Source organism: Bactrocera neohumeralis, unplaced genomic scaffold (genome assembly GCF_024586455.1).
Source record: "Bactrocera neohumeralis isolate Rockhampton unplaced genomic scaffold, APGP_CSIRO_Bneo_wtdbg2-racon-allhic-juicebox.fasta_v2 cluster09, whole genome shotgun sequence".
NCBI classification, from domain to species: Eukaryota; Metazoa; Arthropoda; class Insecta; order Diptera; family Tephritidae; genus Bactrocera; species Bactrocera neohumeralis.
This window is the reverse complement of record NW_026089622.1, coordinates 30,168,093-30,193,984: the sequence shown is the minus strand read 5'-3', so window position 1 is coordinate 30,193,984 and position 25,892 is coordinate 30,168,093. Positions and strand designations below refer to the sequence as shown.

At 36.6% G+C, this 25,892-nt stretch overlaps 1 protein-coding gene across 7 annotated transcripts in view; it reads left to right on the top strand.

The window, feature by feature from the left end:
- The window catches only part of LOC126764065 (inositol polyphosphate-5-phosphatase A), a 721,948-nt gene that overhangs the window by 613,498 nt on the left and 82,558 nt on the right, over positions 1–25,892 (top strand). The gene's annotated exons all lie outside the window — the stretch shown is intronic.

The window sequence follows — 25,892 nt, the reverse complement described above, 5'->3', positions numbered from 1 at the left end:
TGAGATATTTGCATTCAAAGTTCAAAAATTCAACTATTTAAAATGCCTGTTTCTCCCATTTATAATGAATTTTTTAGTGTTATTTTTAATTTTTATATCCACTAACATTTCACTTATTCGTTTCTAACCATTTATTATATAATAAATAATGCAAAAATTACTTTTATTCAACATTTAACTTTTGATCAATTATTTATTTTATTTTTTGTTTTTTTTTTTTAAAACAAAAAAAATGAATTGGCTTCTTGGGCGAAAATCTCAGCTTAGTTTGGAGAACAAAGTTCGACTTTATAAGGCTATCTTGAAGCCTATGTGGACCTATGGTATACAGTTATGGGGTACTGCAAGCCAATCAAATATTGAAATCCTTCAACGATATCAGTCCATCACTCTTAGACTTATTGTTGACGCCCCTTGGTTTGTGGCTAATGATCAAATACACAAAGATTTAAATATTAAATATGTTAAAGAAGAAATAAAAAGTATAAGCACAAAGTATGTTGAAAAGCTACATGGTCATGAAAATGTTCTGGCAATAACTCTACTGGATAATAGCGATACAACTCGAAGGCTTAAAAGAAATCACGTTTTAGATTTACCTTTTAGAGATTAAACTTTGTAAATATTGTAAATAAATTCTTAATTATAGAATTTTGAATATAATAGCTGTTCTCATTGGAGTTCAACTATGTATGTTATAATATTATTTTTGAACTAATTTACTTATTGTCTTATTGATAGATTGTAAATAAATAAATGCAAACAAAAAAAAAAAAAAAATATTTTTGTTCACACAATAACAAAAGGGTTGCATTCTAACTAATAATCAGTGCTACCTTACGTTCATATTTTACAGAAGAGACAAAAGAAATAAAGAAAGCAAATAATACCCAAATGACAGGAAATATATAACACATTAGTTTTCCGCATATAATTCTTTACTGCATTGGCGGCCTTCGGCCACAATCGTCTTAAACTGTTAATATTGTTGTGTTGCTTTCTAAATCGTCTACGACCCGAATAGTTTTCAGAATTTTTTCTGCCTCATTTAAAAACTCTAACTGTTCAGGGGAGCATACAAACACTCTTTTAGTGGGTACAACAGCCTCAACGAAACTGCTATTTAAAACATTAAATAATTTATTAAAAAACGAAACGAATTCAGCGGTATTAATAAAGCTCCTACTATTCGAGCTTAAGGCTCCCGAGCTTTATAGGGACAACATACCAGAAGCGACCGTATTACTCAATACTTGAGACGCGAATTTAACCTTAATTTTTTGGAAGGATTTGGAGGATGGAGTCATGTGTAGAAGTTCACGTAAGTGAGGAAAGTTCTCTGATCACCATTCACTTGGGAGTGACCAGAAACGATTATTTTACATATGACTCAAGCAGCTCACAACTTCCGGTCTTTAACCAAGTATCCTCTGGGTAGCCAAAGAACATCCGTTTGAAGGCGAGCTAAAGTCAGAAGGCGAAAAATCCCCTCCGCAGAGTTGTGCGCTATATTTGGGACCCGCCACGTAAAAAAAACACCCCCAATGAAAGGAAGCAACAAGCCTCGGATGAGAGACCCCTCTTTTGATGACGACCATGGCACACGAAATAAGGACTACGATTTAAGGGCATGCACCTGGAATGTCCGGTCCCTTAATTGAGAAGGTGCCGCTGCTCAGCTGGTTGATATCCTCGTGAAAATAAAGGCTGACAAAACCGCCGTCCAAGAAATACGATGGACGGGACAAGGACAGAGACGAGTAGGTCCTTGTGGCATTTACTACAGTGGCCATATAAAGGAGCGCAAGTTTGGTTTGGGATTCTTGGTGGGAGAAAGACTCCATCGCCGAGTACTATCATTCACTAAGGTGAAAAAACGTCTAGCCACAATCCACATCAAAGCGAGGTTCTTCAACATATCGCTTATTTGCGCCCACGCCTCGACGGAAGAGAAGAACGATGTGACCAAAGATGCCTTTTATGAGTGCTTGGAGCGCACTGATGAGAGCTGCCCCCCCACGATGTCACAATCTTGCTTGGCGACTTTAACACCAGGGCGGGCAAAGAAGGTTTCTTTTGCACTACGGTCGACAAATTCAGCCTCCACGACGAAACATTCCCAAATGGGTTGAGGCTGATCGACTTCGCCTGGGCCCGAAATATGGTTATCTGTAGTACTAGATTCCAGCATAAGAAGATTCATCAAGCTACCTGGCTGTCTCCAGATCGAAGAACTACCAACCAGATCGAACATGTTGTGATAGACGGAACACACGTCTCTAGTGTTTGGGAAAGTGCAAAAGAACAGCTGGTACGACGAGGAGTGCCGTGTCGCAGCGGAGAAAAAACAGACTGCCTTCCTTGCAACGTTACGATCGGCCACAACACGTGCGGGATGGGATATATACCGAGAGTAGAGAAAGGAAGCGAGAAACATTTTTTCAGACAGAAAAAGAAAGAGGCCGAAATGCGTGAATACGAAGAGCTTGATAAGCTGGCCGACAGGCTATACAGCATACTTAAATTATGGAGGGAACACTTCTTCAGCCTGCAGAATGGCAGTGAACGCACAATGCCAGGAGAATGCGAACCCGATTCCCCAATCGATGACGATGGAGCAGACGTTCCATTGCCCGACCATGAAGAAGTTCGAATAGCAATTACCCGCCTGAAGTGCAACAAAGCGGCGGGGCCGATGGATTGCCGGCCGAGCTATTCAAACACGGAGACGAAGAACTGATAACGAGCATGCATCAGCTTCTTTGTAAAATATGGTCGGACGAAAGCGTGCCCAATGATTGGAATTTAAATGTGCTCTGTCCAATCCATAAAAAAGGAGACCCCACAATCTGCGCCAACTACCGTGGGACAAGTCTCCTCAACATCGCATATAAGGTTCTATCGAGCGTATTGTGTGAAAGATTAAAGGCCACCGTCAAAAAACTGATTGGACCTTATCAGTGTGGCTTTAGACCTGGAAAATCAACAACCGACCAGATATTCACCATGCGACAAAGCTTGGAAAAGACCCGTGAAATGAGAATCGACACACACCACCTCTTCGTCGATTTCAAAGCTGCTTTCGACAGCAAGAAAAGGAGCTGCCTTTATGCCGCGATGTCTGAATTTGGTATCCCCCCAAAACTAATACGGCTGTGTAAACTGACGTTGAGCAACACCAAAAGCTCGGGAAGGACCTCTCCGAGCCGTTCGATATCAAACGAGGTTTCAGACAAGTCGACTCCCTATCGTGCGACTTCTTCAACCTGCTGCTGGAGAAAATAATTCGAGCTGCAGAACTTAATCGAACAGGTACAATCTTTTATAAGAGTGTACAGCTGCTGGCGTATGCCGATGATACTGATATCATTGGCCTCAACACCCCCGCCGTTAGTTCTGCTTTCTGCAGACTGGACAAGGAAGCAAACCAAATGGGTCTGGTAGTGAACGAGGGCAAGACGAAATATCTCCTCTCATCAAACAAACAGTCGTCGCACTCCCGACTTGGCTCTCACGTCACTGTTGACAGTCATAACTTTGAAGTTGTAGATAATTTCGTCTATTTAGGAACCAGCATTAACACCACTAATAATGTCAGCCTGGAAATCCAACGCAGGATTGCTCTTGCCAATAGGTACTACTTCGGACTGAGTAGGCAATTGAAAAGTAAAGTCCTCTCTCGACGAACAAAAGCCAAACTCTATAAGTCGCTCATAATTCCCGTCCTGCTATATGGTGCAGAGGCTTGGGCAATGACAACAACCGATGAGTCGACGTTACGAGTTTTCGAGAGAAAAATTCTGCGAAAGATTTATGGTCCTTTGCGCATTGGCCACGGCGAATATCGCATCCGATGGAACGATGAGCTGTACGAGATATATAACGACATTGACATAGTTCAGCGAATTAAAAGACAGCGGCTACGCTGGCTAGGTCATGTTGTCCGGATGGATGAAAACACTCCAGCTCTGAAAGTATTCGACGCAGTACCCGCCGGGGGAAGCAGAGAAAGAGGAAGACCTCCACTCCGTTGGAAGGACCAAGTGGAGAAGGACCTGGCTTCGCTTGGTACCCAATTGGCGCCACGTAGCGAAAAGAAGAAACGACTGGCGCGCTGTCGTTAACTCGGCTATAATCGCGTAAGCGGTGTCTACGCCAATTAAGAAGAAGAAGAACTCCAAGCGGTTTCTTACAATGGTCGATAAGATGAAGGTTCTTCTGGTGGCTTTTTTGGCTTTGGGAGTTGAACCAGACGCTGTATCTTCCACAGATCAGGGAACACCTCTTCTAATATACACACATTGTAAATATTAACAAATAAGCTGGGCTTTAGAGTTATGGCTTCCTTAAGGGCTCTATTTGGTATACCATCTATTCCGGGCGCTTTAGAGTTTTTGATTTTTTTCGCAATAGCCAATAATTCGTCTTCTGTGACTAATAGGGGTGGCTCCGTAGCTTCGTTTCGTTTAATATAGGAAATGGCGGCATGTGTTGGGAATAACGCTTCGACAACATTTTTCATAAAAGATGCGTTCTTAGGTTGCTGAGACTTATTTTTAAACTTCGACATACAAATTTTGTATGCCATTCCCCAAGGGTCTATGTTCGCTTCTTAACAGATCTTTTCGAAACAGGATCTCTTACTACGGATAATGGCTGACTTCAGGAGCTTTTTTTGATATTTAAATGATTCTCTGAACGGCCCTCGAACGTAATCGCTTTTCAAGGCGCATTTTTGCCGAAAAATGCCGCTCACAAGCAAAAATATGTTTTGGTGTTTCATCGGAAACATTTACATATATATTTAAGAAATTAAATTTCAAAATATCGAAATGTATCGATAATTCTATTACACTTTTTCTATTTTTTTCTTAAATTGTAACACCGGGTTTTTATTATTTATTATTCAGTCACTTTTTGCACTGTTTATAGTCTATTAAAATTACTTACCGTTCGAAATCTTTTCCCTCGTTGGAAAATCTAAATACGGTATTTTGCACTTTTTCCACATTGGTGTTTTCGGCATTTTCGCTGTAAAATAATATGTGATTTATATATGATTATGTACGCAAATTACTTTAAAGGTACTTAGGTTTATATTTGCTGATTTATTTGATATGTTCACTACTTCACTTAACACTTTTTACTTATAATTTTTTTTTCAAAGAAACGATGGCCGTTACGAATTCCTCCATTCTAATATTATTTTCGCGGGATTTCAATCCTGTCGTCTCTTTTCTTCCAAATGCGAAACGTCAAAACCTACCCAATCCAGTCAACTGTCAAAGTTCGAAAGGTGAGCGGCTCTCACATTTCCAGTGACAGGAGAGTTAGGGATCTTTTATCTCTGGTCGTTGATACTGGTATTAACTCTCCTCTCTCTTATAAAAAAATTCCCTCATTTTTATAATGTAAAGTTGGCTGTGAGTTGTTGAAGTTCGTGTAGTTTCTTTCTTTCTTGAGTAACTTGTCGTAGTTTGATTAATTTGAGTAGTGTCCAAATTATCAGGACTATAATTCCAAAGGTTGTGATTGTCTAGCATAAAGTTTGGATCGGGTGATCTTCAATTGGAATGAGTAGTTTATGTAACTTCCGCATATTCGTAAATTTAGTTTCTTCATTGGAGTTGATTACTTCATCAATTGTTATGGTGCCTTCATGTTGGATTATCTGCTTTATTGTATCCTGTATGTTTGTGTACTTTCGTCCATTTATTCTAATGGTGTCATTGAACTGGATCCTTAACTCTAATTACATTTATTGTGGAGTATTCTATTACATTTAAAACTGGAATATCTAACTTTTCGTTTTTCATTATTTGTTTTTTATCATTTAAATTTAAAGATTTAGACAAGTAAGTTCCTGTCTTTACAGAATTTATAGTTTCAAATAGGGTTTCTAATTCATTTAAAGTTTCTGATATGACCAGGCTTGTTGGGATTGATTGAGGATCAACCTTTGAAATTAATTGTTCAAAGTATGAGTTAATGACTCTTTGTTGATTATTATTTTCTATTATTTCATTTAAATGTGTTTTTATTGTAATAAGATCGTCATGATCTGGAGTCCCAGTTAGAAATTTTATTATAGTCTCTAAAATTTATTGATCTCTTTTGTGTTGAGTGTGAAATAGTTTGTTCAATTAAATTTGAGATTCTATTCTCGTTTATGATTTCCTGTTGTGTCCTGCCAAATGATCTATATTCTATCTGTTTATATTTTTCCATTATTGTCGTTAAATTAAATAAGTGGTATAAATATTCGGTATCTTCATATAGGTATGCGTCGTCAGTTTTTTTATTTTTTAGATTGCTCACTGTGTATGCTTTTATGTTAATTATTAAATTCAATAGGAGTGTTACGAATGTTATCTTTATGTAAGGCATCTTGTCTTCCTCCTCTCTCTACTAAAACTATGTCCTCACGGTTTCCTATAACTATGTATTTTAAATACTTCTGTTCAGTTTTTGTACGTCGTTTTGACAGTGCGTAAATTAATTGTTTTGGTTCATAAACTTTTTATGTTCTTTTTTTTATTATGATAATCTAAAACTTTGTATTTGTTTTTTTCAATCAATTTTTTTTTATTTCCGGATAATTGTTCCTATTGAAAAATACTTCCACTGGTTTTTGTTTTGTCACCGAGTGTATTGTCCTATTATACTCGTATGCTGCGTTAAATATTTCCGCAACTGGATCGGTGTTATTTTGTTTAGCTAATGTTGCTGCGATTTCTATCAACTGAACCGTTTGATGTCGAATGAGCTGTTGGCGTACGATTATGTTTTATATGTAGTCGTCGGTATAGTGACATACAATCGATGTGAATATACTCTCATTGCACAGTGGATCCGTCAGAGGCCAAAAATCAAGAAAATCAACAACACACGATTGAAACAAAATGTAAACCAATTGCCTCTTAAATGTCCAATCTTCTTTAAACCATACCGCATTTTTCTGAAAACCTAACGGGACTTTCTAAAAACAGCATTGAAAGCGTGAACACGTGTTCATTTTCGCAACGCAGCTGCGCGCAGAGTGATTTTGTCAAATTAAAATCAAACTTCAAAGAGATCAAACGTTTGCTAGAGTGCTCGGAATTGGATTATTTAAAATGCATTTTGAAGTTGAAGGTATTAACTTTAAATCGAGATGTTAATAATTAACATCCTTGTAAAGTATTTCATGAAAAACTAATTTTGTCGATAGTATCTATTTTGTGTATTTTGTGAACGTCTTTTTTATGACGCAATGAACATCAGAATCAAAAGATTCTGCCAGCAGATCCCATTGAAGTTATTTCACTATTAATGGAGACCTCTATGTCGAAACACCAGTATTTGCTGATAAGAAATTTTGTGAACAGCAAAATTTCCTTTGATTTGTTTCCAAGCTATCAAAAAATACAAAATTCAAAAAAAGTAGATACCCAGACAATATTTTTGTAGACGAATCCCATGCGGAAGTCGAATTGCAGAGCTTACTTAACAGTACAGCATCTAGTATAATAGAGCTTCAGACCAACTTAATTGAAACTATTCCTGAGAATGCAGTTAGCAATCTAACTTTAATTGGAAAATGGGGCTTTGACGGAAGTACGGGGCATAGCGAGTATAAGCAAAAGTTTTCATCCAGTGATTTGAACGATAGAAGCTTATTTGTAACATCATACGTATCTCTCCAACTAGTTTCGCAAATAGATGATCAAATAATTTGGAAAAACCCCCGACCATCATCGACTCGTTACTGTAGACCGATCAGATTTCAATTCAAGAAAGAGACAACCGAACTATCGATTAAAGAAGAGAAGTATTTTAAGGAAAAAATTAGCCTTTTGAAGCCAACACAATTAACCGCATCTAATAGAAAAATAGTTATTACACATAGCTTGCACCTTACTATGGTAGATGGAAAAGTGTGCAACGCGATCAGCGAATCTTCCGCTGCAAAGTGTTATATATGTTCAGCACGGCCAACAGAAATGAACGATGTTCAAAAATGTTAGAGTAAAGAAGTTCGCACAACATTTTATGAATTTGGCTTATCTCCACTGCATTCATACATACGCTTCTTTGAATACTTTTTACATGTTTCATATAAACTAGAGGTCAAAATGTAGCAAGTAAGAGACACAGAGAAGAAAAGTAAAGTATTGGAGAGAAAAAACAAAATTCAGACGGAATTTCGCTAAAAAATGGGTATAATAGTGGACAAACCTAGATATGGAGGTAGAGGATCGTCCAACGATGGAAATATCGCAAGAAATTTCTTTTCTAATGCAGCCTTGAGTTCCGAAATCACAGGAATTGATGAATGTTTGATTCATAGGTGTGCAAAATTATTGCAAGCCATGGCATCGGGGTATAAAATTAATGCGGAGAAATTTAAACTCTACGCGCTGGATACAGCTAAAGATCTGATAACTGCATATCCATGGTACTATTTGCCGGCAACCCTTCACAAGGTTCTGCTGTGATAGAGCTGCATTAGGGTCGATTGGAGAGCTTTCGGAGGAAGCTGCAGAGTCCAATAACAAGGAAATAAAAAAATGTAGACTTCAGCACAGTCGGAAAGTGTCACGTACTTTAACAAACACAGATGTCATTAATGCACTATTGTTGCGCTCAGATCCCTTTATAACAGGACAGAGACAACTTCCAAAAAAAGACAAGTCGACTTCGTTGAAATCTGTTTATGAATTACTAGATGATTCTATATAATTTTTGTTTCCTTAATTTTTCTTTTATTGTTTTTTTATATTGGATTTTTGATGATATGTATGTATATGTAAAACAACATTTTTCTAAAAATATAACTGCAATGTAGATAAAATAAAATAATTTCAATTTCATTAAAAAAAAAAATTATTAAGTTTGTTTCGATCATTCCTATGGGAGCTATTGGATATAGTCGTTTGATTTGTCAATTTTTTTTTTTATTTCTTATCTTTATTTTTGAAAAGAATTTCAACCCGCTATGTCAAGAAAAGTATTTTTGGCCGCTGTTCCATACAAGCGGATCCACTGTGCATTGTCTACGGTGTTGACTTTATCTGCTATTTCTCTCATTTATAAATATTTTGAGTACCTACACATACTAGTTATATAAGTTAATCTTTTGGTTATTGGAAAACCAAAAAAATATAATTTTTTTCACGGAGCAGCATTGGGGCAGCGTTACCGCGTATCTTTATTTGACTTTTCAAACTGAAGTTAGCTTAACCGAATTACAATATTTATACTTAATTCTAACTTTAGTAATTATAAGTGGCGTGATTCGCTTCCACGAATCTTATGCTGCACAACAGGTAGTGCAGACGCTGACCATGCACTTTCTAGTGCATTTCGGTCACACGTGCCGGAAGTTGTAAGTCGATACTTGGGTAACAAGTGTTGTGTTAACTCTTCCCCTCTTAAATCGGTTGTCCCCAATCAGTGTTGATCGTAGGGTGTGCCGTTGTTATTTGCAAAAAAGGACCTTTCCGCATGTTTAGTACGTCCTCTGCACTAGATTCAGTTGACAAATATACTTTTTGACGAATTTTATACAAAAATGCTTTAACGATTATAATTATTACAATTATTATTATATCAGAACTTAAGCTAATTATTGAGGAACTATCGCTTTTATTTATCAAAAATTCAATATTGTTTTCATGCTGGAGTTGTTTCACATACAATGTTTCCAGTCTTAATTCCTTATTAGCAAAATTTGTATTTTCTTTAATTTTAGTTATAACATTTGGTAATACAAAGGATTCATATACTTCCTTTTTTACATTAGTACATGATGTGTTAAATACACTTATTTCACAATTTTTAAATTTTATTAAAAAAGTCTCTCTTTGTTTTATATTTTGTTTAATACAATTTTGTGTAATTTTTGAATGGAAATTTTTAAATATTAGTAGGTATGGTAGCACTTCGTTTACAGAATGCTCATTACAAATTCTGAGCTTACAGTCTGCTTCTTCAAATTTTAATATATTTATTAAACATTGGTCCCTTTCTTTAATTAAATTTTTCTCCAAATTTTCCTTAATTTCTACATTGTACATATTATTGTCTTCATCTACTAATACATTATATTTGTCTAAAATTAATGATTTGTTATTTATATTGGAAAGGGGTTCAATTTTGATTTGGGATAGGATGCTGTTGGAATATTGAGGTATGAGGACGGTTATAATGATCGTGTTATCCTGGAAAAGTACTGCTGTTTTTACATATGTGGCTATAGCTTTCGGAATCGGTAATGAGATTTAGTTCTGTAGATGTCAGTATATCTGTTGGTATTATACCTAATTTGCGTGAAAAAATGATCTGTCCAATGTCGTCCACGTGATTGCGTAAAAGCGATATATCGTTGTTAACCTGATAGGTATGTTTAATGAATTGAATGTCGTCTTCCAAAGTCTTAATCCTATTCTGCGCTGTTTCTTTAACTTCGTTTATGTAATTACTGACAATAATTTGCTACTTATTTATATGGTCCGTAACGTTGCTTATTTGTCCGGAAATAAGGTTGCTAAAGTATAATAAATTATTAATATTTTTTGCATCTGTTCTTTCGCTTTTATTCAATTGTGTAAGTGGGTCGCTAATTTCGTTTTCGTCATCGCTGTCCATTGTGCCTGCTATGTATTTTATTCCTTTGCCTATGATATTAAGGAGACCTCATTTAGATTTAAAATATGGGTGTAGACCTTCTAGCTTCGCTTCTAATAAAATGAAATTTTTGTGAGTTGTGTCAAGTAATTGTCTGTCCTCAAAAGTAGTTGTCTTTAGTGTATTAATGTTGTCCGCAATAAGTGAAAGTGTTTCCTCATATTTGGTTAAGTTGATAAAATGTAGGACTTTATCAAAATGGTTGATTGTCCTTACTTCTCCTGTCTTAATTGGTAGATATCCATTATTACTTGTCAAGTCCTGAACGTCATTTGTTGGGTTTTTGTAGTGGGTGCGAATATAATTAGGATGAGGTAAATTTGTACATAGGTTCTCCATTTCGAGGTTTTTCCACCTGTAAGCAATTTTTTCTTCTTAACATTGTTTTATGTTGTTTTTGTGAACAATCCTGCCTGTTTTAGTTTCAACGGTGGTATTATAATTCTGCGCGACAATTTCTTTTCTAAATCTAGATGAGTCTTAGTCCTAATCTCTTATTTATCTTAACAAAAATTTCATCTCCTTCAAAATATTGTTCGGGTGGCGTTCGGTTTTTATTGTGGTAGGAAAGAGTTTCTTTTCTTTCTTCTTCATCTTCTATTAGCCTGTGGTCGCTACTGACCCGTCTTTCGAAAAAGATTTAAATTGGTTTGTTTCCCGTTGTTGAATGAATAGTGTAGTTATATTCTTTGATTGAATGTTTCAAAAGTTCTTGGAACGATCGATGCGGTTTCTCTGTTTGCAGACAACGCATAATCTCCTGTAGAGTAGAATGGAAACGCTCAACCTGACCGTTCGAGCAGCTTGTGTAAGGGGGGGGTGGGGGGTGGGGGGTGCGGTATATTGTGGCCAATTTTTTTTTGCCAAATTCGTTCTCTATCATAAAGTTGATGGACTCTGTGTTAAAGGACCTTTCATTATTTATTACAAATGTTTCCGGTACAAGGAAGAAAAGAATGTCCCTTAAAGGTTGCCTGATAACCCTTGTTGCCGTGGATTTTTAATGGGTTTTGCGATAGCGTAGTATTTTGAGAATTTGTCCATTGCTATCAAACCTAGATTTTTGCCTATCAATAATATATCTACGTGGATTATTTGTCCAGGGTAATTAGGTATGGGTGTGGCTTGTAGTTGCGGCTTTGATGGGTGGCGATCGTACTTGTTCTCTTTACAAGAAACGCAGTTTTTTATTATCTTATTTATTTTATTCGCCATACAACCAACTCTTTTTTTACACGGTAGATACGTTCCTCAGAAATCCGTGTAAAAAAAAATGTGTAAAAAAAGAGGCATTTTCTATATTAAAATGGGGGATACGTTCCATGTCATCTGAAAACCGTGTAAGATGAAATAAAGAGCTATATTTATTTCGAAAAACCGTGTAAACAATTTTGAAAACTATAAAATTTCGTATATGTATACATATTGTATATTCATATGGCATTTTAATGAGCATTAAAACTTAAAATACATAATTCATACAGAATTGATAGATTAAGCAAAAAACAAAAGAAATCTGTTAATCCAGAATTAAGAACACAAAAATTGGAATAGAAATAAGGAAAAAATATTTATGTACATAGCTACATAATTATTCGTCGCTGCTTGATAACAAGTGCAAAAGTTTGCGACGAACTGGACTAAAGCCGGAATCATCGCTGGAGAAATCCATTTCAGCAATGTAAATATCGTGCGAACCAAATGTATAGGTAAGAGTTTAAGAATAAGGGGATTTCCCAGTTACTAATATGTATGTTTATTTCAGCAATGGTGCTAAGTGTGGTAAAAACAAACGTAATTACAAGACAGTGATTTTGAAACCGTACTAGATTAAAAATTTTTTACAAAAAAAAATGTTTTTTCAACCGTGTAACTTCAAAACCTCGAAAAAAAGAGTTGGGTGTACTTGGAAAATATAATTTTTTTAAAATTTGTATTATATTCTCCCTGCAATTTCTATTATGCGCTCTCTTATGTTCATTTATAATAATATTCTCTTGCTCTTCCCCGTTTGTTATGTCTTGACTGATAAATTTCTTGAATCTTGTCCATAATGTGCTCCTCCGTTTTGATGCAGTTTATTACGGACGGATTTAAATATCTTTTTAAAATAGAAATCAAATTTTGTTCGCAGTAATCAGGTTCGGTTACTATATGACGGTGGTAGGTGGGAAATATGATTTTAAATCGATATGTTGATGTTACATCCTTTGTTAAAAATATTTGATTTTTAAACGTGTTAATTGGTGCTTCTACGCAGTATATTAAATTGAGGGATGAGCTATCATCCGAATTTGTCGCTATTGATAGCGTATGCAAATCTGATTCTTGGTGTGGAATTCTTGACAGTGCGTCGGCCACGACGTTTGTTCCACCTGGCTTATAGTGCATTTCATAACTGTATTCTTCTAGTATTGCTTTCCAGCGTTTCATCTTACTATTACAGTTCTTATTGCTTAACGCATAAGTTAATGGTTGATAATCGGTAAATATTTTTATTCTGGCCGATCTATGTATTCAGATAATACCGAAATGAATTCAATGCCCAAATGTTGGCTAACATTTTTTTTTCATTCGCGGCATAGTGCTCTTCCACTTTGCTTAATGTCCTGGATAAAAATGCTATTGGTCTATCTCACTAAGACAAAACTGCGCCTATGGCGAAGTTGGACGCATCAAATTCTTTGCTGTAATCCGGATACGTGAGGATGATATTCTCTGAGGTGAGGGAATTTTTTATTTTCATGAAAGCTTCTATCGCTTCCCTATTCAAATTTATTTTTATGTGAGTAGATTTATGCTTTGACGTACGACCGTCTTCGCCTGTTAAAAGAGATGTTAGGGGTTTTGCAAGTTTAGCGCAATCTCTTATAAAACGCCGGTAGTACCCTGATATGCCGAGGAAGCTGCGAAGTTGTTTTCAATTGTGTGGTTGTGGAAAGTTTGAAATGGCTTCAACTTTTTTTGGGTTGGTTCTTATGCCAACTGGTGTGATTACATACCCTAAGAAATCTACTTTTTTTTTGAAAAATTTACATTTTCCTAAGTGTACTTTCATATTAGCGTTTTCTAATGTTTCAAACACCTTATATATATGTTCGAAGTGTTCCTCTTCTGTTTTGCTAAAACAATTATATCGTCGATATACACGTAGCAACATTTCCCTAATATTATCTCTTAAAATATCATCTAATGCCCGTTGAAAAATAGATGGCGCATTTTTTAGACCAAATGGTAGTAAGTAAATTCGTACTTCCCATTGTTGATAGAGAAAGCAGGTTTTTCTCAGATTTTTTTAGTGGAATCTAGTGAAAACCACTTTTAAGGTCGAGAAGTGAGAAGAAATTGCTATTACCTAGTTGAGAGATTACTTCTGTAATTTCCGGAATGGGGTATCTGCCCGCGATCGTTACTTTGTTTAATTTCCTATAATCAATTACCATACGGTATTGTTTATTTCCTGCCTCGTCTGGCTTCTTTGGTACAATCCACACTGGGGAGTTGTACGGTGATCTAGATGGTCTAATTATACCATCGCTTAAAAGCTTTTCTACTTGAGATTCCACTTCCTGTTTCAATGCTGCAGGATATGGATAGAATTTTGTATAAGCAGGAGAATCGGATGTTGTCCTAATTTGTCCGACAACTTTTGTTGTATAGGTTAGCTTTTCGTCAGGTTCGGAAAAAAGCTTTGGGTATTTATTTACGATGTTTTCCATCGTGTGCATTTGATTTTCTGAGAGAGTTTCCCTCATCTACATTAATTGCGTTCACTCGCTGTGAGGGGAGCTATTTGAGGTGAACCTTAAAGCCGTTACTTAAAGTCATGTAATTTTCTCCAGTGTATATAATGGCCTTAAATTCCCGAAGTGTATCATTCCCTAGAATACCGTCAAATGTTTTGAGAAGTGGCATTAGATAGAATTTAATTTTATCATTAAAGTTAAAAAGTTGAACATAAGTATGTTAGCTGATTTCTAAATTTCCCGCAATAGATTTTGCAAAAAAGGGGTTGTCGTTTCGGATTCTTTTCTTTGCCAGCTCTGGCTTAACATAATTTTTACTTGAACCTGTGTGCACTAAAATTTTTAAAATTCTACCGCTCTCCGCCTTTACTTCGAAGAAGGGGAGCGAAGAGCTAACTATTCTAAAAAATGGATATCGCTTGGTTCACCAAATTGTCCGTCTTCCTGTGAAGCTGTGTCAATGTAAAATGTTCGTTGCTCTTTCCTTCGCTGTTGATTCGGAAATTGTTGTGGCCTCTTGCCAAAGTGCTCACTTCCTTGGGGTCTGTTTATATAGTTAACGCGACGAGATTGTATGCTCGGGTCGACGTCCATGGGCTCTGGACGTGGCTGCGGTTTCGGAGGTCTTGAGGGGTTGTTATCGTAGTGAAAATTATTATATTGTTGTTGCCTTGGTTGCCAAGTTGTCCGCTGTGGTTGGGGTAAATGCGCTAGCTGGGGGTAAAATTGGTGCCGTTGTGGCTGTGGAAAATTCCTTCTTGGAGGTAAGGGTGGAGGCTGTACTAGTCTTCAATTGTACGCATGATTCATACGAAAGTTTTGATTCTGTAGTTTTAAACAGAGGTGAAGAGCCTGCGGCAGGTCTGCCGGCTCTCGTATTCCTAATAGTCTAGGTAAATCCCCGTTAAGCCCCATTACAAAAGTATCTAATGCTTAGTCCTTATATGCTTGCGTCAGCATGCGAAGGGATTCATTGCCCATATCGAGACAACCTAATTTATTTAGTATCAATGAAAGGTGGCTATACACCTGCTGGTAGAAATCTGAAACTGTTCCATTTCCCTGGACCAATGTGGTCATTTGATATTCTAATGTTGACAAGTCGCACTTGTCACCGTTGTGCATAATTAGATATTTAGAAATTGATTGCCAATCAAGTGGCGTATTGTATGCTTCCAATGCCGCATCGGCATTGCCTATTATTTTGTTCCGTATTACGCTTAATAATAATATTACGGTGTCCCCGTTTGAAGTTCATATATCGCTAAAACCCGATCTACGCTTTTTTTCCACGAGGTGAATTCTCCTGGATTGCCAGAGAGTTCTTTTAGACATTTTACGATGGCAGGTATCCTATCCAATTCGCCTAAGTTGTTCCTATGTTCTATGTTCTATGACTATAGTTTGGTCCGTAATGTCGGTTGCAATTGCATTTGGGTGTAACGCCGCATGTACCACTTGCGGTCCCTGTGTCTTTACTATGTCTGAAGCTATACTAGCTATGAGTCTGGACAGGTCGTCCATGCTCAATTTTGTATTTTGGGATGTCTGAGGGGTATTAGGTGCCGAATTGGGAGGAAGGATTGGGGGGCGGGTTAAATTATTGGGGTTCGCCATTTGTGTACTTTTAATATTCTTAGTAATATAATGATATATTGATATTCTTAATACATATAATATCTAAATTATTATAGGCTGCTTCCACTTACAGGATTGTTGAAGATTCTGTTGTCGCTGCTACCACCGATAGTATTCCTATTAGCTACTGTGCCGGATATCTCCACTTGCTGAGCTGCAATTCGCTTGTAAAATATCTGCCTCGATTTTTTCCCTTGCCTGCAATATGCGTTGATTTTTGCATCCACGAAATTTTGTTGCAATAAATTTAATTAACACTTTGGCGTTGCACGCACACACGTATATTTTCATTAATATTTAATTCATGCACTCCGCTTGCTGCCTTCAACCGTGATTAATTGTTCGATTTATGTTTATATTTTTATTGTTATTGCATTTTATTAATTTGTGTTTTGTATTATTTTTATAGTTTGTTAATTAAGTTTTTTTTGTTTTATTAAAACTGAAATGATTTGTGTCCCTGAACTTGCGTGTATTTAACGATTAGCAAGCTACAAGTCGCCACACTCTTCAATTTGTTATTCTGTGTTTTTTTTTCTTAACTGTTTGCAGATTTAGTTTCTTAAGCAGTCTTTCGATATTTTTTAGTTTTCACACATCGTTAGGTTTGTATTATTGCTTTGTTCGTTCTTTCACTTGTGCACTCCTTTCTTCAGTTGTTTGGTATTTGTTACACGTGTGGTTTTTAGTTTTGCTTTAAATTTTATTAATAATATCTCCGCCGTTTTTATGCACATTGTCATAGATTTCTTAATTAACAGATAACACTTTGTGTGTCTTTTGTTTTTCACTTATTTAAACACTCGCGAATAGAGTTGGCTAGCAACTATTGCTTCCCGTTTGCTTTACGCTACTAGGGGGCCTTTATTCCTCTATTATTTATAGATTTTTAGCTCGGGCGCCAGTTAATCTTTTGGTTATTGGAAAACCAAAAAAATATAATTTTTTTCACGGAGCTGCATTGGGGCAGCGTTACCGCGTATCTTTATTTGAGTTTTCAAACTGAAGTTAGCTTAACCGAATTACAATATTTATACTTAATTCGCTTCCACTAATCTTATGCTGCACAACAGGTAGTGCAGACGCTGACCATGCGCTTTCTGGTGCATTTCGGTCACACGTGCCGGAAGTTGTAAGTCGATACTTGGGTAACATGTTGTGTTAACTTATACATAAGTATGTTCTATTTCCTATGTGGAATATATCCATACCTATAGATTCTCCTGGTAGATTTGTTGCTGGTGTTCTCACTATCAGTTGTTTTGTTGGTCTACGTTCGTATTTTTGTTCATAACAATTTGAACAGTGCAAAGTTTTTGATTTGTTTCGCCAAATCGGTCCAAAAATATTGTTGTCTAATTTCCATCGCGTTGTTTTTCTCATTTCTATGCGATCGGTTATGTGTATTTGTTATAATCTCCAATTCCTTGTTTTTGTCTGTTTTGTCTTCAACTAGATTTTGTGCTATAAAGAGCTTGTAGTTTAGAAAATGTTTACTTAGTAGTGATTTTATTGTGAATAACTCTTGTTCATCAGTTTTAATCGCGTTATTGAAATTTGGTGTAAAAATTTCTTTAAAGGTTTTTGTTAAATAGTCAGTGTTTTGATATTCAATAATGTGTCTGTGATACTTTGGAAAAGTCGTTTGTGTTTCTTTTTTATTTCATTTAGTTTTCTTTAATATGATTTGATTCTTAAATGAATTTATCGTTTGTTTTGCGTATGTATAGTTATCGTTTGGTGAACTACGTGTCGAGTGCATCGATTCTATTGTTGAAGTTTTAATTTTTTGTCTTGATAGTGCATCTGCTACTACGTTTTGATTTCCTGGTATGCATACTATTTTTGTTCCAGATTCTTGTATACAATTTTTCCATCTTTTTAGTTTTATATTTGATCAGTGTGTATAGTTAAATCTGCTATACCGTAAATATAATTCCTAAGTTTTTCTATAGCCCATACTATTGCTAATAATTCTTTTTCCGTTGTACAACAATTTTCTTCTGTTTTTGTTAATGTTCTTGATATAAAAATGTAGGCTTCTTTTCTTGTGATAAAACTCCTCCTATGGCGAAATTACTCGCATCTGTAGTTAAATCAAAAGGTTTTGAGAAATCTGGTTGAAATAGTTCAACTTGTTCTTTTAATTTTGTTTTAACATTTTACAAATAGCTTTTATAGCTTCTTTATCTAATTTAATTTCTTTCTTAGCTGACATTTTTTACTTGTTATACCATTTTCTCCTTGTAGATGTATGATTAGTGGTTTTGTTATTTTGCTATATCCTTGTATAAATTTCCTATAATATCCCGCCATACCTAAAAATGACCTTAATTCTTTCAGGGTTTGAGGTATCAGATACTTGTCTAATATTTCGCCTTTCTTTGGATCTACCGTTATCCTATTATGTGTTATTATATGCCCTAAATATTCGACTGGATTTTTAAAGAAGTGTGATTTTTCATCAGAGGTTTTCATTTTTGCTTTATGTAATGCGTTCACTTTTATTTGGATGTGTTTAATATGTTCTTCAGGGGTCGAGGAATATATTAACACAGAATATCATCAACACATCTTTGAAATATTGAGGGTGCATTTCTTAATCCGAAGGGCATTCGTATAAATTCATATTTTGCTCCATTTATGGAAAACGTTGTTTTTTTCCTATCTTCTTTTTTTTATCATAATTTGGTGAAATCCTGCTTCTAGATCTATCGTGGAAAAATATTTAGCTTTACCTAACGCTTGTATTGTCATATTTATATCCGGAATAGGATATCTATCTGTTATAGTTTTTGAATTTAATTTTTGAAAATCTATCACTAATCTTTTCCTGGGTTTTCCATTTTCATCCATACCCTTTTTCGGTACTGTCCCAACTGGTGAGTTATAAGGACTTCTACTAGGTTGTATTATATTATTCTTTAATATTTTATATATTTCTGAATTGACGAAATCGTTATCTGCGTACGGATATTGGTATTGTTTTGTCCAAACAGGTTCATTACTTTCTGTCCTAATGGTTGCTTCTATCGTTGTGGTAAATGGTAACTTTTCTGTTTTATTACATATTTCTCCTAATTATTTCTTTAATCTCCTGTTCATAATATTTATTATCATTTGTGTAATTTATATTTTGATTTTTGTTTTTATTTGTATATTTTAATTGTAGTGACGTGAAATCTATTTCTGCATTTAATTTTTTCAATCCACAAAATCCTATTATCATATCAAAATCTTTAATATCTTTTAGTTCAAAAAATGGTAAGTCATGGCTTAATAGATGTATTATTTTTTTTACTAGTCATGATGGAATATCCATGCATTGATTTTGTCCATACAGGATCTATTGATATACTCTTACCTATTGTGCATTTTTTTTATATGTAGTTTGTAGCGCCTGAGTCGATCATGATATTCACTTCGTGTTGTGTTAGATCATCCTTGAGTGTAAGGCAAGGTAGTCCATCCTTTAGCCAGTCAGTCCAGTCCAGTCCAGTGTCAATGAGTATTGGAAATAAGTGTCCAAGTCTTCTGTTGGTTGTTGTGCCAAGTTCTTCATGTGTTCTTGTATTTCATACAGTGCGTTTGGGTCGTGATATAGTGCGTCCAAAGCTTCCATGATACTGTAAAAGTTGAGAGGTGTGTTGTTGCATTCAAGTAACATATATGCATGCACCGTGATTCATCTTCTGAAGGTTGTGATGATATTTTAGAATTGAGGTGTGCTCTGGAATACTTGGAGTGGTTCCATGACTTTCATTACATGTGACTACCATATCGTATATTCTTCTTTGTTTCCTGGTACATCTGTTACATTCTGGTATTGCATCGTGGCTTCTTGGTATATTGTTGGAGTGGGAGTTTCGCTAGTATTAGGATTTCTTGTTTGGAACATCCGTAATATTAACTCCTTGTCTTTTCTTCGTCCAATTTCGAGAACTGAGTCTGAATGTAGGACATTATGTAGCTTTCAGGAGTGGTATGGACTGTAGCTGGAGCCTCGTTTGTCATTGTCCGTTTTGCTCCTTGATTCATTTTCTGAGTGTCTGTCTTCGTTAAGGAAGATTTAAAGATTTTGTCTTTCTTAATTAAAGATTTCAGCTTAAAGATTTAAATGTCCTTCTTTATGTGCTTCGAAGATTTTTAAGGTTGCCGATGTCCTGTTGTGCGATTTCCTCCTTCCCAACAAAGAGCGGTTGAGCCCCCAGTTAATTCATATACTTATGAATGGTCAAAAAATATATTTTTTCTTTTGCAGAATATGATCTGTATTTTTAGAAATTCACATACTTAATGAACATGTTTTCGTATTATGCTATGGGTTATATATTATTCGTTAGACTGATAATATATTCATGTTTTGTGGCTAAGGTCTAAAGTCTAATTTTATTATTTGTTGCAAACAAGTGCTTATCATGCGGCTTATACATGTCTCGCATTCGGGTATGGTGTGGTATGAGTTCAAAGTCTTGTGCTTGATACTCTTGTTTATTTGATTAGGGCAGAACTGGCTTTCTCGGCATTTCTCATATACTTGTGTATAAGTGTTGTTGATACTGGTATTAACTCGCGCATCAGTTACATTAGTCGTTTTTACGATTTTTCTTAATTGGCGGGCAGGATAGGAAAAAAACTAAACGTTGTATGATATTGGGTCAAAGTTTATTATCTTTGGCATTAAATTATCTTCTATTTAAACTAAAATAACATTAAGAAAATTCGTTGAATAAATTTTTAAATAACATAAAGTAAAATTTGTTTGGTTAAAAACCACTTTTTTTTAATTTAAAAAAAAATTGAAGAATATTACGCTTTTTTGGATTTTTTTAGTTTAACTAGAAGATAAGTTATTAACAAATATGAATATCTTTGAATTTTTTGTTTCTGATAGTAATTGTGACCTGCATCCTATCCACCATCCGAGAAATGCACATGCGAGATGCATCGGTTATTTGCTTCCCTAAGACAGAATAACAAACGTTTCGTATCCAAACCTTATCAGATATCTATAAACCCTGGAAGTTTCGCTTCAGTCAATTATTTCTTTCCCTTCCAAAAAAATCATCAAAACAATCGATTTTTTGAAGCCTCCAAAGCAAGCTCCCCTCTTAATGGCATGCGAAATTGCTATAGTTGAGAATTGTGGAAAATTTTAAAATTTTAATAGTCTGGTGCTGGTCGAGAGGACATACATACATATATGAGCCAACGCTTTGGTACTTTCACCACCTAGACTTCCTTCGAGAACACGAAGTGACAAAAACAAGAATAAGTACGCTGGAAGACCCCAAAAGCGTTGCTTTCGTTTTTTTGCCTTTTTTTATTCACATTTTTCGCGCACACCGAAATTACAAGTAGCGCTAAAATTTCCTGTTTTGAGGCCATGTTCGTTCACTTCAACGATTACAACGAAATGACGTCTGAACAACATGTCGCACAAGTGTATAGTTGGGTTCAAACCACCACCCATCGCAGACGAAGAGCTCGAGTTGCCGCGAGAAACGCGAGTGACCCTAGCACAGCTTCGTTCTGGATATTGTAGTAGATTAAATTCCTACTTATGCAGAATAGACCCAGACATACCCAATGTATGTATGTCTTGCATGCAACGAGTCTCCGCATGACACTGACCACCTCTTTGCATGCCCTACCAACCCCACTCATCTAACACCCTTTTCCCTTTGGTCCGACCCCGTCGAAACAGCACATTTCCTCGGCCTACCGTTAGATGACGTCGATGACAACACAGATAACCCTTACCATCCTAACGGGGATTGATAACCGTTAAAACAGCAACAGGTTTTCTAGTTTGCCCCACAGTTTATTAGGAAAAATAAACTTCAGTAAAAATAATGACTATTAAAAAATAGCAACACACAATTAGTACAATAACACTAGAAATGTGTTATGTGTACGGTATAAATTCTACCCAGGCATCTGAGGCTTTGATACCAAGCCAACCATCAACGAGTGCGCCCTGCACACGACGATTCCGTTTTTTTCATGATGCATTCCACTTGTAATACATTGGCACTTCTATATTTAACATAAAAACAAAAAAAAAAAACTACGTTTTTGTTAAAATGTTACAACTAAGCGAAAAAACATCAAGATAAAGAAAAAACTTAAAAGGTCATTAAGAAAAACTGACACATACGAACGCCAAACCCTTTGATTGTTTTACTATACTGACCTAGTACCATCACCTTGACTTGGTATTTCTCACCCCCCAGATTAGCTGTTGTACTGTGAAATTGAAAAGGTCATAAAAAAACTGACACATATGAACGCCAAGCCCTGTGAGGGTTTTACTGACCTAGTACCATCCCCTGACTTGGAATTTCTCACCCCCCAGACAATAATCCCAAAAACCAAAAAAGTTCCACAGTGTAATCCGCCATCCATCCACTTTACCCATTGTGTCGAGCATACACAGTGGTCGGTACAATGAAGGTTCTTCAGGTGGTTTTGGGAGCAGAACCAATCGCTGTACTTTCCACTCGTCGGGGAAACCTCTTCCTATATGCACGCGTCGTACATTTTAGCGAATAATTGAGGTTTTGAGCTTAAAGCTTCCTTCAGGGCCCTGTTGGGTATCCCATCCTACCTAGGCGCTCTAGTGTTTTTGATTTTCTTTGCTATGGCCAATATCTCTTTTTCCATGACTAAAGGGGGTGAAACTGCAGCTTCATTTCGTCGCTTAGCGTAGGAAATCCGTCGTGTCGCGGGAACAATGTTTCGATGACTTTTCCCATAAAAGAGGCATCTTTAGGTTGTTTCTGCTTTTTTTTTGTAAGCAGTTCCCCAAGGGTCAATGTTTGCTTCCTCACAGAGCTTCTCAAAACATAATATTTTACTCTGAGTAATTGCCGACTTCAGAAGCTTCTTGTGGCTTTTATATTCTTCTCTAAGGCGATTTTCGTTTGTTTCACTCCGGTTACGCTGTAGACGCCGAATGGCTGAGTGACAAAACTTTATCAGTGTGGAAATTTCCTCATTCCACCAATACACAGGCCGACGCTTATTGTGATGTGATGTTCTACGCATTTTTGCATCACATGCTGCGACCAGTTCCTTTCGCACTGTCGACACCAAATGCACTCCAGATTAGCTCAAACAAGTTTGAGTCGAACTCCTGCTGCTTCCAGCCTCGTTTTCGGGAAGTTTTTCTACTAAAAAGTTCGGGCTCTCGGGGGTAAGAGATTTGTGCTATAATTGCCATATGACTGCTGTTTGTGTATATGTTTGACACCGCCCACTTAATGTGCCTGCCAAGCGAAACATTTGCAAACATAATGTCAATAATAAATCCTTTATTCCCTTTTTGGTACGTATTTTGTGTTCCGGTATTCAATATTGTTAGATGCGTTTGACTCGGGTATTCTTGAATTAGCCGTCCTCGATGGTTTGTACATCTGCTGCCCCATGCAGTTGACCAAGCATTGAAATCACCCGCTATTATAGTCGGTGTTTGCCTCTGGTTTCTAAAGAAAGTCTTAAAAAGAAATCTTCGAATTCGGTGATTGCTGCGCTGGGACGAGCATAGCAACTTACAAAATATATCCCCTATATCTTCGCCCATGTGACACAGTTATGAGCTTCTCTGGAGCAGGTCTGCTGCTTTGCCAGATTTGTCTGCAATCCATGTGCTTTCCGGACGCTAGGAGTATTGTTCACTTAGTATGGCGACATCAGTGTTCTCTTCTATGATTGTCTGTTCTAGCAAATCCTGAGCTGCTGCACAATGGTTACGGTTTAGCTGTAGTATCCTCATTTATTTAGAGACCTAATCATCTCGAGATAATTTGGGCAAGTCGTGCTCAATACGGAGTCCTCCCCTTTGTAGAGCATGTAGCTCGGAAAGTTTGTGCATACCTTTGCTAAATATCCCGCGGTTCCACAACGTGTGCATTGAGAAGATGTGTCTGTCGAGCTGCAGCAATTACGCCCCATGTGAAAACACTTATAGCATCTGGGAACAGGCGAGTATTCTTGAAAGCTACAGATCGACCACCCAATCTTTATTTTCCCCATTTTAAGTGCGGCCTTGGCATCTTGAACACGCATGCATATAAGTGCTATTTGTGTGCCTACTACGCGTTTTTCGCAGAAATTTCACACTCGATATCTCCAGATTTTCGATTCCACACTCTCTTTTTAGTGCCGCGCAGATTTCTTCGGAAGTTGTAATTTTGTTTTTGCACATAATCGTGACGTTGTTGGTCTTGGGCTGTATCTTAGCCATTTCGCCAACCACCTCTTCCAGGGCTCTTTGGAAAGATTAGGCTTTCGTCTCTGCTCGACTTTTTAGTTCTAAAAGTAAATCTACTTTTAGCGTTTTACGAATATATATTTGAACCGAGTTCTTCAAGCCCGCTGTCACTTTTAATTTTTCGCAGAATATCTGCATACGACGCACCATCCTTCTTTGTTATAATTATGGCATCAGGCCTTGTTCTGATTTTTCTTTCCCAAGGTTTCTTCTTTTTACAACGTCTACCCATCTTTCACTTGCGTTTAGAGAGTCGTATTATCCTCTTGGGTTAATTTTGCTGCTCCACTGTACGACAATTGCGACTTTTCGTTTACATTTTTATGCTTTTTGGTGGGTCGTAGATAGCCTGGTGCCTCTCGCATTCTTTTAGGGGTATTATCATCTCTTCCAATGGTGGTTACTTGCGATGGTTTCCCTATCATAACTCTTCTCGCTTGATTTCCCAATTTTTCCGTTTTTGCATGTAATGTCACAATGCTGTTTACTAGTTCGCGCATAGCTTGATTAGTATGCCTTTGGCCGGCCATCATCATTTCTAATTATTTAATTTTTTTTGCTCAGGTTGCTAAAGAGGCTAACCGTTTCATCTTTTTCAAGCTCCTCAGGTTTGCTCCCTTTGCTTTCTTGGCCAGCAAAGTACTAATTTGTATGTCAAAATTCAACCTAAGAAAAGCAATCTATTGAAAAATATTGTCGAAGCGTTATTCCCGACACATGCCTCCATTTGCTATAATAAACGAAACGAATCTACGGAGCCACCCCTATTAGTCACAGAAGATGAACTATTAGCTATTGCAAAAAAAATCAAAACCTCTAAAGCTGGAATAGATGGTATACAAAATAGAGCCCTTAAAGTAGACATAACTCTTAGACCCAGTTTATTTGTTAACATGTACAATGCGTGTAGATTAGAAGAGGTGTTCCCCGGGTTGCTAAGAAGACAGCAACCAACAGACGTGAAACTAGTAGCTTATGCGGATGATCTCATGGTGGTAGCAGTCGCCAAACAATTAGCCGACCTGAGTATGAGTGCTAAAATAGTCTACGCCAATGGTTCTCTTCTATGAGTCTGAAACTGGCGGAGGAAAGTTTTACTCATAAGCACTAGGAAGGTTAAAGAACAAATAGAGCTCACCATAGGGGAGTGCGACAATACTTCGCAGCCGCAGCTGAAGTATCTGGGAGTAATATTAGATTCCAAATTAAAATTTAATGATCACTTGGAGTATTGTTCCGCCAAGGCAAACAAAATTTATAATGCCATATCGAGAATGATGACCAATAGATGCTGTGTGCGCTCCAGCCGGCGATTCTTAATAGCGAAAGCAATGAGTTCCGTAATATTGTATGCTGCATTAGTATGGATACAGGCAATGGATATAAAAGCGCATGCTAAACAAATAATTGCAGTGCATAGACTTTCTGCAATTCGAGTAAGAAGTGCTTTCCGGACCGAACCGACGCTGCTGAAGTATTAGCCAGCATGCCGCCCATTGACATCCAGGGAGATGAACTCGAGCGTTTATATCATCTATCAGCGCCTAAAACAGTATCGGTAAAGA